The 12,977-nt window shown below is 47.5% G+C and overlaps 1 non-coding gene and 1 pseudogene across 1 annotated transcript; one reads left to right on the forward strand and one right to left on the reverse strand.

Annotated features, from left to right (window-relative positions):
* LOC137333194 (ralA-binding protein 1 pseudogene) overlaps window positions 1-12,977 on the reverse strand; it is a 259,716-nt pseudogene that overhangs the window by 81,817 nt on the left and 164,922 nt on the right.
* Window positions 2,256-2,443, forward strand: LOC137333207 (U2 spliceosomal RNA). The gene has a single exon (XR_010965819.1). It is a non-coding gene; the product is annotated as a U2 spliceosomal RNA (small nuclear RNA).

Genomic DNA, 12,977 nt, shown 5'->3' on the forward strand with positions numbered 1-12,977 from the left:
GCCTCCAAGATCATCTTCCAGTCCAGAGTCCACTCTGTGGAGCAGGACGAGACTTGCTCGCGTTTCTTCTTCCAAAAGGTGCACAGAGAGAACTCTGTGATCAGCAGCCTGAAGGAAGAGGACGGCTCAGTCACGTCCTCTCAGCCCGACATACAGAGTATCTGCAAATCCTTTTATGCCGGACTGTACGACGCGAAGCCCACAGACAGCGCGGCCTCCCAGTCCTTCTTGTCGTCTATCACGGAAGTTCTAGACGACAGCAAGCGGGAGAGTCTGGATCACCCGCTAACTCTGGACGAACTGACAAAGGCCGTCCGTTCCTTCGAGAAGAGTAAGACACCAGGAAGCGATAGCTTACCGGTGGAGTTGTACTCGGCTCTGTGGGACTGGATAGGCCCAGACCTTCTGGAAGTATATGGGGGATGCTCCTGGCAGGCAGCATGTCAGACTCCATGAGGAAAGGCATCATCACCCTTATCTACAAGCGGAAGGGGGAGAGGGAAGAAATCAAAAATTGGCGACCCATCTCACTACTTAACGTGGACTACAAAATTCTGTCCAAGGTCATTGCCAATCGGGTCAAGTCAGCCCTGGAGGTGGTGATCCACCCCGATCAGACCTGCGCCGTACCCGGCAGGAAGATCTCTGATAGCCTGGCGCTACTCAGGAATACGATCGCCTACGTACAGGACAGGGGGGTGAACACCTGCCTGATCAGCCTGGACCAGGAGAAAGCCTTTGACAGAATATCCCACACGTACATGAGGGATGTGCTCTCCAAAATGGGGTTTGGGGAGGGAATCCGCAATTGGATCCAACTGCTCTACACAAACATCAGTAGCGCAGTTTCAATCAACGGGTGGGAATCAGAAAGCTTTCCGATCAAATCTGGAGTCAGGCATGGCTGTCCTCTCTCCTCCGTCTTGTTCATGTGCTGCATCGAACCCTTTGCCGAGTCCATCAGGAAGGATGAGAGTATAAGAGGGGTGGCGATCCCAGGCAGCAGAGGCACTCAGGTCAAGGCCTCCCTGTACATGGACGAGGTTGCTGTCTTTTGCTCGGATCAGCTGTCAGTCCACAAAATGATTAGCATCTGCGACCAGCTCGAACTGGCCTCAGGGGCAAGAGTAAATCGTAGCAAGAGCGAGGCCATGTTCTTTGGGAACTGGAACGACTGATCCTTTGTCCCCTTCACCGTCAGGTCGGATTACCTGAAGGTGCTGGGGATCTGGTTCGGGGGGGGGCTGGAGCGTGCACCAAGAACTGGGCGGAGCATATTGCCAAGGTCAAGCAGAAACTGGGACTGTGGGATCGAGCTGGACCGTTCCGCCCCACCTGTCCTTCGTGGAAAAGTTTGTGCAGAAAAACATCTTTGACCACAAGGCGATCAGTAAGTGTCCGCACGTAACGTCCTCGAGACCCTTTGGGAAAAGGAGATGGTGGATCCTGTCGGTTGGTTCCCCGAGCAGACTGTCAATGTCATTTGGCAGAACGCCTCATTGCCAGAACTTTCAAACAAGCACCAAGACCTAGCTTGGCTGGTGGTGAGAAGGGCCCTTCCCGTCAGATCCTTCATGTACTCCCGGGCTCTCAGCGCCACCGCGCGCTGTCCCAGAGGAGGCTGCGGTGGAGACGAGACCGTCACCCATCTCCTTATGGAATGTGCCTTTGCAAAGAAGGTCTGGAGAGAGATGCAGTGGTATCTGTCCAGGTTCGTCCCGAGCAGTTCCGTAACACAGGACTCTGTGCTTTACGGGCTGTTCCCGGGGACGCACACTGAGACAAACATCAACTACTGCTGGAAGACCATCAACTCGGTGAAAGACGCCCTTTGGTCTGCCTGAAACTTGCTTGTCTTCCAGTGCAAGGAGCTGTCCTCGACCGAGTGTTGCAGACTGGCACATTCGAAGGTCCAGGACTATGTGCTGAGGGACGCACTGAAGCTGGGTGCGGCCGCCGCAAAGGCTTTGTGGGGAAAGGCAACCGTTTAAAGCCTTCCCGCCATTGTATACCGAGGGGCTGCAATCAGGGAAAACCCTCCTCGGGCAGAATGTAAAATTCAAATAGATGTAATGTATCTGTAATGAATCTGTAATCAATAATCTGTATTGAGTGTAATGCAATGAGGCACTCTAGAGTGTCATGAACTGTAATTAGGTACAATGTGTTCATTGAACTGTACTTGATGTAACCTGCAAATTGTATAATCTGTATTGTGTACATTTGGAAAGTGATATGACAACTGTATTGTATGTATTGTTGCAAATTTTATGAATGAAGTAATAAAAAATCTGTTCTTATCAGTTTAATATCTGATACGTCCCCTATCTGGGGACCATATATTAAATTGATTTTTAGAACAGGGAGATGGAAGAGGGGCTTGCTCCGTCCACTCCACGCATCGACCCAGCATTGCAGCGTCTCTGGGAACTTTGCACCTCCCTGTGGGGAGATATTCAAAAGGAGAAACAGGTCTTTCCCAGTGTCTCTCTATGTGTGTATGTATTATTACTGAGAATAAAGCTGATATATTGCACTTACAACCAACTTTATATTGCTTTCAGTCTGCTCCACGGTCCACTGCACAGTCCATTAGTCTGCATAACATTCCATGTGCACTAAATTCAAAGTTATTGTTTTAAGAGATTGTGGGCGCGTGTTGTTTCAGCGCTACACGGCCGTTTCCAGCCATCTTGGTATAGGAGTTAGCGCAGGCGCAGATAACAAACACTGGAATCATGTAAAGTAGGGAGAAAATGGCGTCAATCATGTGCAACGCTGATTTAAAGTTATAGACACCATTTTGGGACTTAACGCACAGTCTTAACCCCGATCATCTGAACATGTCTTACAGTGCCTGGAGGACCCCCCTCCAGCACTATTTAAAGGGACCATGAAGTATTTACAGGTTAATGTCTGGATTATTGCTTCTGTCTGCCAAGACATTTGCAATTGTTTTTGGAGGTCTCCTACACTTGAATACTAGGACGCGGGGACATGGCCTAACATTTAGAGCCAGGACGTGCAGGAGTGAAGTTAGGAAATGCTTCTACATGCAAAGGGTGGGAGACATTTGGAACGTTCTTCTGCAGACGGCAGTTGTGAATGTTAAATCTGAGATTGATAAATTTCTGTGAACCAAGGGTATTAAGGGATATGGGGCTAAGGGATATGGAGTGAGGTCACAGGTCCACCATGATCTCATTGAATGGCAGAATAGGCTCGAGGGGCTAAATACCACTGCCACTTGCTGCTTCATGATATCCGCCAACTTCTCCTTCAAGAAAACGGGATGTGTGTCTGGATGATGTGCCTGTCATGGTTGAATAGCTGCCAGTCTGTGCGGTCCGTGAGTTGTGGGTGGGTGGCTTGCAATAGTGGTAATGTGTAAGGGTGGGAGGAAGCATCTGATTGGAAGAGTTGAGTACTGATGGGAAGAGTTTATTGGTATGTGGATGATGGGGGTGTAGTGCGTGGTGCAGTTGGTAGGAGACGCCACTTAACAGTTGACCTCACTCACCTTGACCACTCATGTCCAAGCATTGAACTTCTTCCTGCAATGCATCCATGTTCATGATGCTGTGCACCTGGCATTGACTTCGTCCCCCGCTGTCTCCCACTGTCTTTTGGATATATGCCTGGTGGGCCTCTTGCACCCACCGTGGATATAGGATGTCCCTCCTTCTGTCCACCTCTTGCACCAAGGTCTTTAGTGCATCAGCAGAGAACCTTGGTGCATGCACTCTCGCAGGCCTGGTACAAACTCAGATCAGCAGATTGGTGAGGTCTGGCGTGCAGATTGGGGGATGTGGGATTTAGTAGTGCGCAACCTTTATTCAATGCTTTAACATAACTCATCAGTGTGTAAACATGGGGATGGAATCTGCATCTGTGTTTTACGTGTGCGATGTCTGATCTCCGTTCAGACTCCATGCAGACAGTAGACTGTTACTTTCAGCAAATAACAGGTACCAGCTACCTTTAAGAGATTTCGAAGAAACATCCTCCCTTTGAGATTGAGCTCCCCCTGGTGGTGGAAAGTGCGAATTGCATTGATTCCACGTGCAAGGCCCGGAATGGAACACTGATCGGAGGTGTGTCCTCCGGTGGACCGAAACTTGAGTCCTGCCTGCGCAACGGTCATTGGGCGCGGGGTAATAGTGCATCACGCTAGCTACGCCCAAAAACGGCCCCTATCCATCTTTTCCCCCAGTTTTCTTGCTAATTTTGATTCAACCTAAATCGAAATTGTATGAATGCCACAGGATGAATGCACATCCTGTGCCATGTGGGAACTCCAGGACGCTTCTCATGCCCTGGATGGCCACATGTGCAGGAAGTGTCGCCAGCTGGAGGAGCTCGAGCTCCGGGTTCCGGAGCTTGATCAGCAACTGGCATCACTGCAGTGCACCCACGAGGTTGAGAGCCACGTGGATAGCATGTTTCTGGAGGTGGGCACCCCGCAGCTTAGGAATGTGCAGGCAGAGAGGGACTGGGTGACCACCAGACAGACAAGGAAGACCAGGCAGGTAGTGCAGGAGTCCCCTGAGTGCATCTCACTCTCTAACTGGGTGAGGGAGAGGCTTCCTCTGGGGAGTGCAGCCAGAGCCAAGTCCACAGCATCATGGGCGGCTCAGCTGTACAGGGGACAGGAGAAGGGTCAGGAGAGCAATAGTGATAGGGAATTCTATAGTTAGGGGGACAGACAGGCGTTTCTGCAGCCACCGGCGAGATTCCAGGATGGTATGCTGCCTCCCTAGTACCAGAATCAAGGATATCACTGAGCGGCTGCAGAACATTCTGAGGGCGACGGTGATCAGCCAGAGGTCGTGGTCCATATCGGTACCAATGACATAGGTAGAAAGAGGGATGAGGTCCTGCAGGCAGATTTTAGGGAGCTAGGAAAGAAGTTAATAGGCAGGACCTCAAAGGTAGTAATCTCCGGATTACTCCCGGTGCCTTGTGCTGGTGATTATAGAAATAGGAGGATAGAGCAGATGAATGCGTGGCTGGAGAGATGGTGCAGGAGGGAGGGCTTTAGATTCCTGGGGCATTGGGACCGGTTCTGGGGGAGGTGAGACCTGTACAAGCCGGACGGGTTGCATCTCAACAGGGCCGGGACCAATATCCTCACAGGGAGTTTTGCTAGTACTGTTGGGGAGGGTTTAAACTAGCTTGGCAGGGAGATGGGAACCTGACCGTAGATCCAGAAGTGAGAGAAGCAGAGCTGGAAATGGAAGGCAGAAAATTAGTAAGCGAGTTTGGAAGGCAGAGGAAACAAAGGTTAGAAAATAGACAACAAAGGAGTTTGGCGGTGTTTAATGGTGTATATTTCAATGCAAGGAGTACAGTGAATAAGGCAGATGAGCTGAGGGCACAGATTGACATGTGGAAGTACAATATCACAGCTATTACAGAAACATGGCTTAAACAGGGGCAGGAATGACAGCTCAACGTTTCTGGTTACAGGGTTTTCAGATGAGATAGAGAGGGGGATAAAAAAGGAGGGGGGTGGCAACATTGATAAAGGAAACAATTACAGCTGTGAGGAGGGATGATATGTTAGAGTGATCATCAAATGAGGTCATATGGGTTGAGCTGGAGAACAAGAAAGGGCAATCGCACAACTGGGAGTGTACTATAGACCCCCAAACAGTCAGAGGGAGATGGAAGAGCAAATATGCAGGCAAATTTCTGAGAAGTGCAACATCAATGGGGCAGTAATAGTAGGGGATTTCAATTACCCTAATATTAACTTGGATTGAATCAGGGTAAAAGGTATAGAGGGTGCAGAATTCTTAAATTGCATTCAGGAAAACTTTTTTAGTTAATACGTAGTAAGCCCAACAAGAGAGGGGGCAGCACTGGACTTAGTTTTAGGGAATGAAGCTGGGCAGGTGGAAGGAGTATCAGTGGGAGAGCATTTTGGTAGTAGTGATGTAAGTAAGGGGTAAAAGGGGTCTTTTAACATGTATTAAAGTTTAAGACTGTGGGATGAGGATGAATAGGTTAAAATGTTTGACTAAGTTAAAGAAGGCTAATCAAGGCAGCAGCCTTGAGACAGTAGCAAATTTAGTACAGCTACCTCAAGACAATAGCGACAATCAAGGCAGTAGCCTTGAGACAATAAAGAATTTAGTACAGCTACCTCAAGACAATGAAGGCTAATCAGGCAGCAGCCTTGAGACAGTAATGAATTTAGCACAGCTACCACAAGACATTGAACAACAATCAAGGCAGCAGCCTTGGAAGCTGGGCAAACATCTTACATCCTGACCAGCCACAAACGAGGCAGTGTGAGACAGTGGGCATTAGTCCATGTGAGGGACTGCACGTACACACTGGGAAACCGGGTATAAAGATAGCCCCATCCCCGATCAGATACACAGTCGGGAGAGCTCCAAGCCACTCAACATCGAGGGACCAATGCTGCCTTAGGGCTAACCTCGTGTGGCTGGAGGGGCACGGAGCCTGGCTGTCCAGTCAATCACTAAAGTCATCTAGACGGGTAATATAATGCCTGATTAACTGCTAACTACTGCTTTCATGACTATAAATATTGTAGTGTAATATGATTATGTGCTATTGCTCTCAATAAAAACTCTGTATACTGGACTTTAACAATATGGTCTTGAGTCGAATTATTGGGCATTGATTGAATCCTTGGCGTCCTAGCGGGGTACTTAATTACTAGTGCTCATTCGTGTACATCTGAGGGTCTCAGATCTACAGTGAAATAATTCAGTTGGATTTAGCATAGTTGTGGAAAAGGACAAAGGTAGAACAGGAGTAAAAGTTCTCAATTGGGGAAAGGCAAATTTTACTGAGGTGAAAAGTGATTTAGCAAAAGTGGACTGGAAACAGCTACTTGAAGGTAAATCAGTGTCAGAACAGTGGGAGGCATTCAAGGGGGAGATAATGAGGGTTCAGAGCAAATATGTTCCCACAAAGAAAAAGGCTGGGAATGCCAAAACTAGAGCACCCTGGATATCAAGGAGCATACATGACAGACACCAAGAGCTCAATACTGCAGAAAGCATAGAGGAGTATAAGAAGTGCAGGGGTGAAATTAAAAAGGAGATTTTTAAAAATATTCGTTCATGGGATGTGGGCGTCGCTGGCGAGGCCAGCATTTATTGCCCATCCCTAATTGCCCTTGAGAAGGTGGTGGTGAGCCGCCTTCTTGAACCGCTGCAGTCTGTGTGGTGAAGGTTCTCCCACTGTGCTGTTAGGAAGGGAGTTCCAGGATTTTGACCCAGCGACGATGAAGGAACGGCGATATATTTGCAAGTCGGGATGGTGTGTGACTTGGAGGGGAACGTGCAGGTGGTGTTGTTCCCATGTGCCTGCTGCCCTTGTCCTTCTAGGTGGTAGAGGTTGCGGGTTTGGGAGCTGCTGTCGAAGAAGCCTTGGCGAGTTGCTGCTGTGCATCCTGTGGATGGTACACACTGCAGCCACAGTGCGCCGGTGGTGAAGGGAGTGAATGTTTAGGGTGGTGGATGGGGTGCCAATCAAGCAGGCTGTTTTGTCCTGGATGATGTTGAGATTCTTGAGTGTTTTTGGAGCTGCACTCATCCAGGCAAGTGGAGAGTATTCCATCATATTCCTGACTTGTGCCTTGTAGATGGTGGAAAGGCTTTGGGGAGTCAGGAGGTGAGTCACTCATCGCAGAATATCCAGCCTCTGACCTGCTCTTGTAGCCACAGTATTTATGTGGCTGGTCCAGTTAGGTTTCTGGTCAATGGTGACCCCCAGGATGTTGATGGTGGGGGATCCGGCGATGGTAATGCCGTTGAATGTCAAGGGGAGGTGGTTAGACTCTCTCTTGTTGGAGATGGTCATTGCCTGGCACTTGTCTGGCGCGAATGTTACTTGCCACTTATCAGCCCAAGCCTGGATGTTGTCCAGGTCTTGCTGCTTCATTATCTGAGGGGTTGCGAATGGAACTGAACACTGTGCAATCATCAGCGAACATCCCCATTTCTGACCTTATGATGGAGGGAAGGTCATTGATGAAACAGCTGAAGGTGGTTGGGCCTAGGAAAGTAAAGAGAAGGCATGAAAAAGTCCTGACAAGTAAAATCAAGGAAAACCCAAAGATGTTTTATAAATACCTAAAGAGCAAAAGGATAACTAAGGAAAAAGTAGGGCCTATTAGAGACCAAAAAGGTAACCGATGTGTGGAGGCAGAAGATGTGAATATGGTTCTTAATGAATACTTTGCATCTGTCTTCACAAAAGATGGGGACGATTATAGTTAAGAAGGAGGAGGAGTGTGAAATATTGGATGGGTTAAACATAGTGAAGGAGGAAATATTAAGGGGATTAGCATCTTTGAAAGTAGATAAATCACCAGGCCCGGATGAAATGTATCCCAGGCTGTTAAGAGAAGCAAGGGAGAAAATAGCAGAGGCTCTGACCATCATTTTCCAATCCTCTCTGACGACAGATGTGGTGACGGAGGATTGGAGGACTGCCAACATTGTACCGTTGTTTAAAAAGGGAGAAAAGGATAGACCGAGTAATTATAGGCCAGTCAGTCTAACCTCGGTGGTGGGCAAATTATTGGAAACAATTCTGAGGGACAGCATAAATTGTTATTTAGAAAGGCACGGACTAATCAAGGACAGTCAGCATGGATTTGTTAAGGGAAGGTCGCGTCTGACTAACTTGATTTAATTTTTTGAGGAGGTAACAAAGAGGGTTGATGAGCATAGTGCATTTGATGTAGTCTACATGGATTTTAGCAAGGCTTTTGACAAGGTCTTACATGGCAGACTGGTCAGAAAAGTAAAAGCCCATGGGATCCAAGGGAAAGTGGCTAGTTGGATCCAAAATTGGCTCAGTGGCAGAAAGCAAAGGGTAATGGTCGATGGTGTTTTTGTGACCGGAAGGCTGTTTCCATTGGGGTTCCGCAGGTCTCAGTATTAGGTCCCTTGCTTTTTGTGGTATATATTAATGATTTAGACCTAAATATAAGGGGCATGATTAAGAAGTTTGCAGATGATACAAAAATTGGCCATGTTGTTGATAGTGAGGAGGAAAGCTGTAGACTGCAGGAAGATATCAATGGGCCGGTCAGGTGGGCAGAAAAGTGGGAAATGGAATTCAATCCGGAGAAGTGTGAGGTAATGCAATTGGGGATGGCAAACAAGGCAAGGGAGTACACAATGAGTGGGAGGATACTGAGAGGTGTAGAGGAACAAAGGGACCTTGGAATGCGTGTCCACAGATCCGTGAAGGTAGCAGGACAGGTAGATAAGATGGTTAAGAAGGCATAGGGGATACTTTCCTTTATTAGCCGAGGCATAGAATATTAGAGCGGGGGGGTTATGCTTGAACTGTATAAAACACTGGTTGGGCCACAGCTTGAGTACTGCGCACAGTTCTGGTCACCACATTACAGGAAAGATGTGATTGCACTAGAGAGGGTACAGAGGAGATTTACGAGGATGTTGCCAGGACTGGAGAATTTTAGCTATGAGAAAAGATTGGATAGGCTGGGGTTGTTTTCATTGGAACAAAGGAGGCTGAGGGGAGATTTAATTGAGGTATATAAAATTATGAGGGGCCTAGATAGAGTGGATAGGGAAGACATATTTTCCTTAGCAGTGTGGTCAGTGTCCAGGGGGCATTGATTTAAAGTAATTGATAGAAGGATTAGAGGGGAGCTGAGGAGAAATGTTTTCATCCAGAGGGTGGTGGGGGTCTGGAACTCATTGCCTGAAAGGGTGGTAGGGGCAGAAACTGTCAACTCATTTAAAAAGTACTTGGATGAGCCTCCGGTCAACAACTTGAAATGCCGTAACCTACAGGGCAACGGACCAAGTGCTGGAAAGTGAGTTTAAGCTGGATAGCTCTTTTTTGGCCTGCACGGACACGATGGGTCGAATGGCCTTCTTCTGTGCCGTAACTTTCTATGATTCTATGATTCTATGAAACTTGAATAGATAAAGTGTAATTTTCGAATTGAGTCCAACAACAAATCATAAATAAAAGGAGATTAAAGATTGTATTCATCAACTTAACTACAGTTCTTCCTCACGATATAACATTATTCTTGAGAGCCAAGGTAAAATAGCATCATATATGGGGAAGTACAGGACGCGCTATTCATACAGGGGGCTGAGAATCACTTCCCATACCTTCCCATACCTGCTACTAAAAATTGATGAGCGAGTCCATACATACGTCCTCCTGGAGTAGACTCCCATTTAATTTTTGCTCTTTCACTTAGTTGCAGCTCAGAAATGGTTTCTCTTCATAACCTCCCAAATGCCTTCTGGGCATAAACTTCAGTTCTCCTCTGCCTGAACAGTTATCATGTGGAGATGCCGGTGATGGACTGGGGTTGACAATTGTAAACAATTTTACAACACCAAGTTATAGTCCAGCAATTTTATTTTAAATTCACAAGCTTTCGGAGGCTTCCTCCTTCCTCAGGTGAACGAAATGAAATCCTCGAAATGAAATCGCATTTATAATTCACAGAACAATGCTTGGTGATTACAGACAGTTTTTTCAACTGCCCGTTGCCAAGGCAATCAGTGTGCAGACAGACAGGTGTTACCTGCAAGGTCTCAGAATATACAAATCACCAAAAAAAACAACAAACAAAAAAAAACAGAGATAGAGAGGTAGAAACAGAAAAGACAGCAACTGACCCGTTATATTAAAAACAGATAACATTTGTTCGCTGGTGGGGTAACGTGTAGCGTGACATGAACCCAAGATCCCGGTTGAGGCCGTCCTCATGGGTGCGGAATTTGGCTATCAATTTCTGCTCGACGATTTTGCGTTGTCGTGTGTCTCGAAGGCCGCCTTGGAGCACGCTTACCCGAAGGTCGGTGGATGAATGTCCATGACTGCTGAAGTGTTCCCCGACTGGGAGGGAACCCTCCTGTTTGGCGATTGTTGCGCGGTGTCCGTTCATCCGTTGTCGCAGCGTCTGCATGGTCTCGCCAATGTACCATGCTCTGGGGCATCCTTTCCTGCAACGTATGAGGTAGACAACGTTGGCCGAGTCACAGGAGTATGAACCATGCACCTGGTGGGTGGTGTCCTCTCGTGTGATGGTGGTATCTGTGTCGATGATCTGGCATGTCTTGCGGGTAGTGGAGGTGTGGGGATGGCCATAGCGAGGTGTTCGTCGTCATTGATGACATGTTGAAGGCTGCGGAGAAACTACGCCATGTTCTCCGCAGCCTTCAACATGTCATCAATGACGGCGAACACCTCGCTATGGCCATCCCCACACCTCCACTACTCGCCTTTAAACAGCCACCCAACCTCAAACAGACCATCGTTCGCAGCAAATTACCTAGCTTACAAGAGAACAGCGTCCACGACACCACACAACCCTGCCACGGTAACCTCTGCAAGACATGCCAGATCATCGACACAGATACCACCATCACACGAGAGGACACCACCCACCAGGTGCATGGTTCATACTCCTGTGACTCGGCCAACGTTGTCTACCTCATACGTTGCAGGAAAGGATGCCCCAGAGCATGGTACATTGGCGAGACCATGCAGACACTGCGACAACGGATGAACGGACACCGCGCAACAATCGCCAAAAAGGAGGGTTCCCTCCCAGTCGGGGAACACTTCAGCAGTCATGGACATTCATCCACCGACCTTCGGGTAAGTGTACTCCAAGGCGGCCTTCGAGACACACGACAACGCAAAATCGTCGAGCAGAAATTGATAGCCAAGTTCCGCACCCATGAGGATGGCCTCAACCGGGATCTTGGGTTCATGTCACGCTACATGTTACCCCACCAGCGAACAAATGTTATCTGTTTTTAATATAACGGGTCAGTTGCTGTCTTTTCTGTTTCTACCTCTCTATCTCTGTTTTTTTTTGTTTGTTGTTTTTTTTGGTGATTTGTATATTCTGAGACCTTGCAGGTAACACCTGTCTGTCTGCACACTGATTGCCTTGGCAACGGGCAGTTGAAAAAACTGTCTGTTATCACCAAGCATTGTTCTCTGAATTATAAATGCGATTTCATTTCGAGGATTTCATTTCGTTCACCTGAGGAAGGAGGAAGCCTCCGAAAGCTTGTGAATTTAAAATAAAATTGCTGGACTATAACTTGGTGTTGTAAAATTGTTTACAATTGAACAGTTATCTCCAGTGTACCACAAGGATCCATCTTTAATTTTCCCCCTCCCTTTACTATTTACATGCTGCAACTCAGCACTATTTCTGGAAGCATGGGGTCATATTCCACACGTATTCTGACTTGCCCTTTGATTCAAAGTCTGTCACTACACTCTCCAACTGCATGAAAAACATCAAAGTCTAGATGAGCCAAAGTTCCCTAACATTGGCAAAACCAAAACCACCCTTGTCATTCCCCTCCAGGACCTATGTGCCTTTAGCCTCGACTGAATTAACTTGCCATTTCAGGCTGGGTCAGGAGATGCAGAACCTTGGGATACTCCTAATTCCCTAGTCAACTTCATATCTGCTCATGTATCATAGAATCATAGAAAGGTTACAACACGGAAGGAGGCCATTCAGCCCACTGAGTCCACGCCGGCTCTATGCAATAGCAATCCAGCTAGTCCCACTCCCCCGCTTTATCCCCATAGCCCTGCCAATTTTTTCCTTTCAAGTACTTATCCAGTTCCCTTTTGAAGGCCATGATTGAATCTGCCTCCAACATCTCCTTGGGCTGTGCATTCCAGATCCTAACCACTCGCTGTGTAAAAATATTTTTTCTCATGTCACCTTTGGTTCTTTTGCCATTCACCTTAAACCTATGCCCTTTGGTTCTTGACCCTTCTGCAAATGGGAAGAGTTTCTCTCTATCTACTCTGTCTGACCCTTCATGATTTTGAATACCTCTATCAAATCCCCTCGCAACCTTCTCTTTTCCAACGAGAACAGCCCCAGCTTCTCCAGTCTATCCACGTGACTAAAATCTCTCATCCCTGGAATCATTCTAGTAAATCTCTTCTGT

This window comes from Heptranchias perlo, chromosome 15 (assembly GCF_035084215.1).
Source record: "Heptranchias perlo isolate sHepPer1 chromosome 15, sHepPer1.hap1, whole genome shotgun sequence".
NCBI lineage: Eukaryota > Metazoa > Chordata > Chondrichthyes > Hexanchiformes > Hexanchidae > Heptranchias > Heptranchias perlo.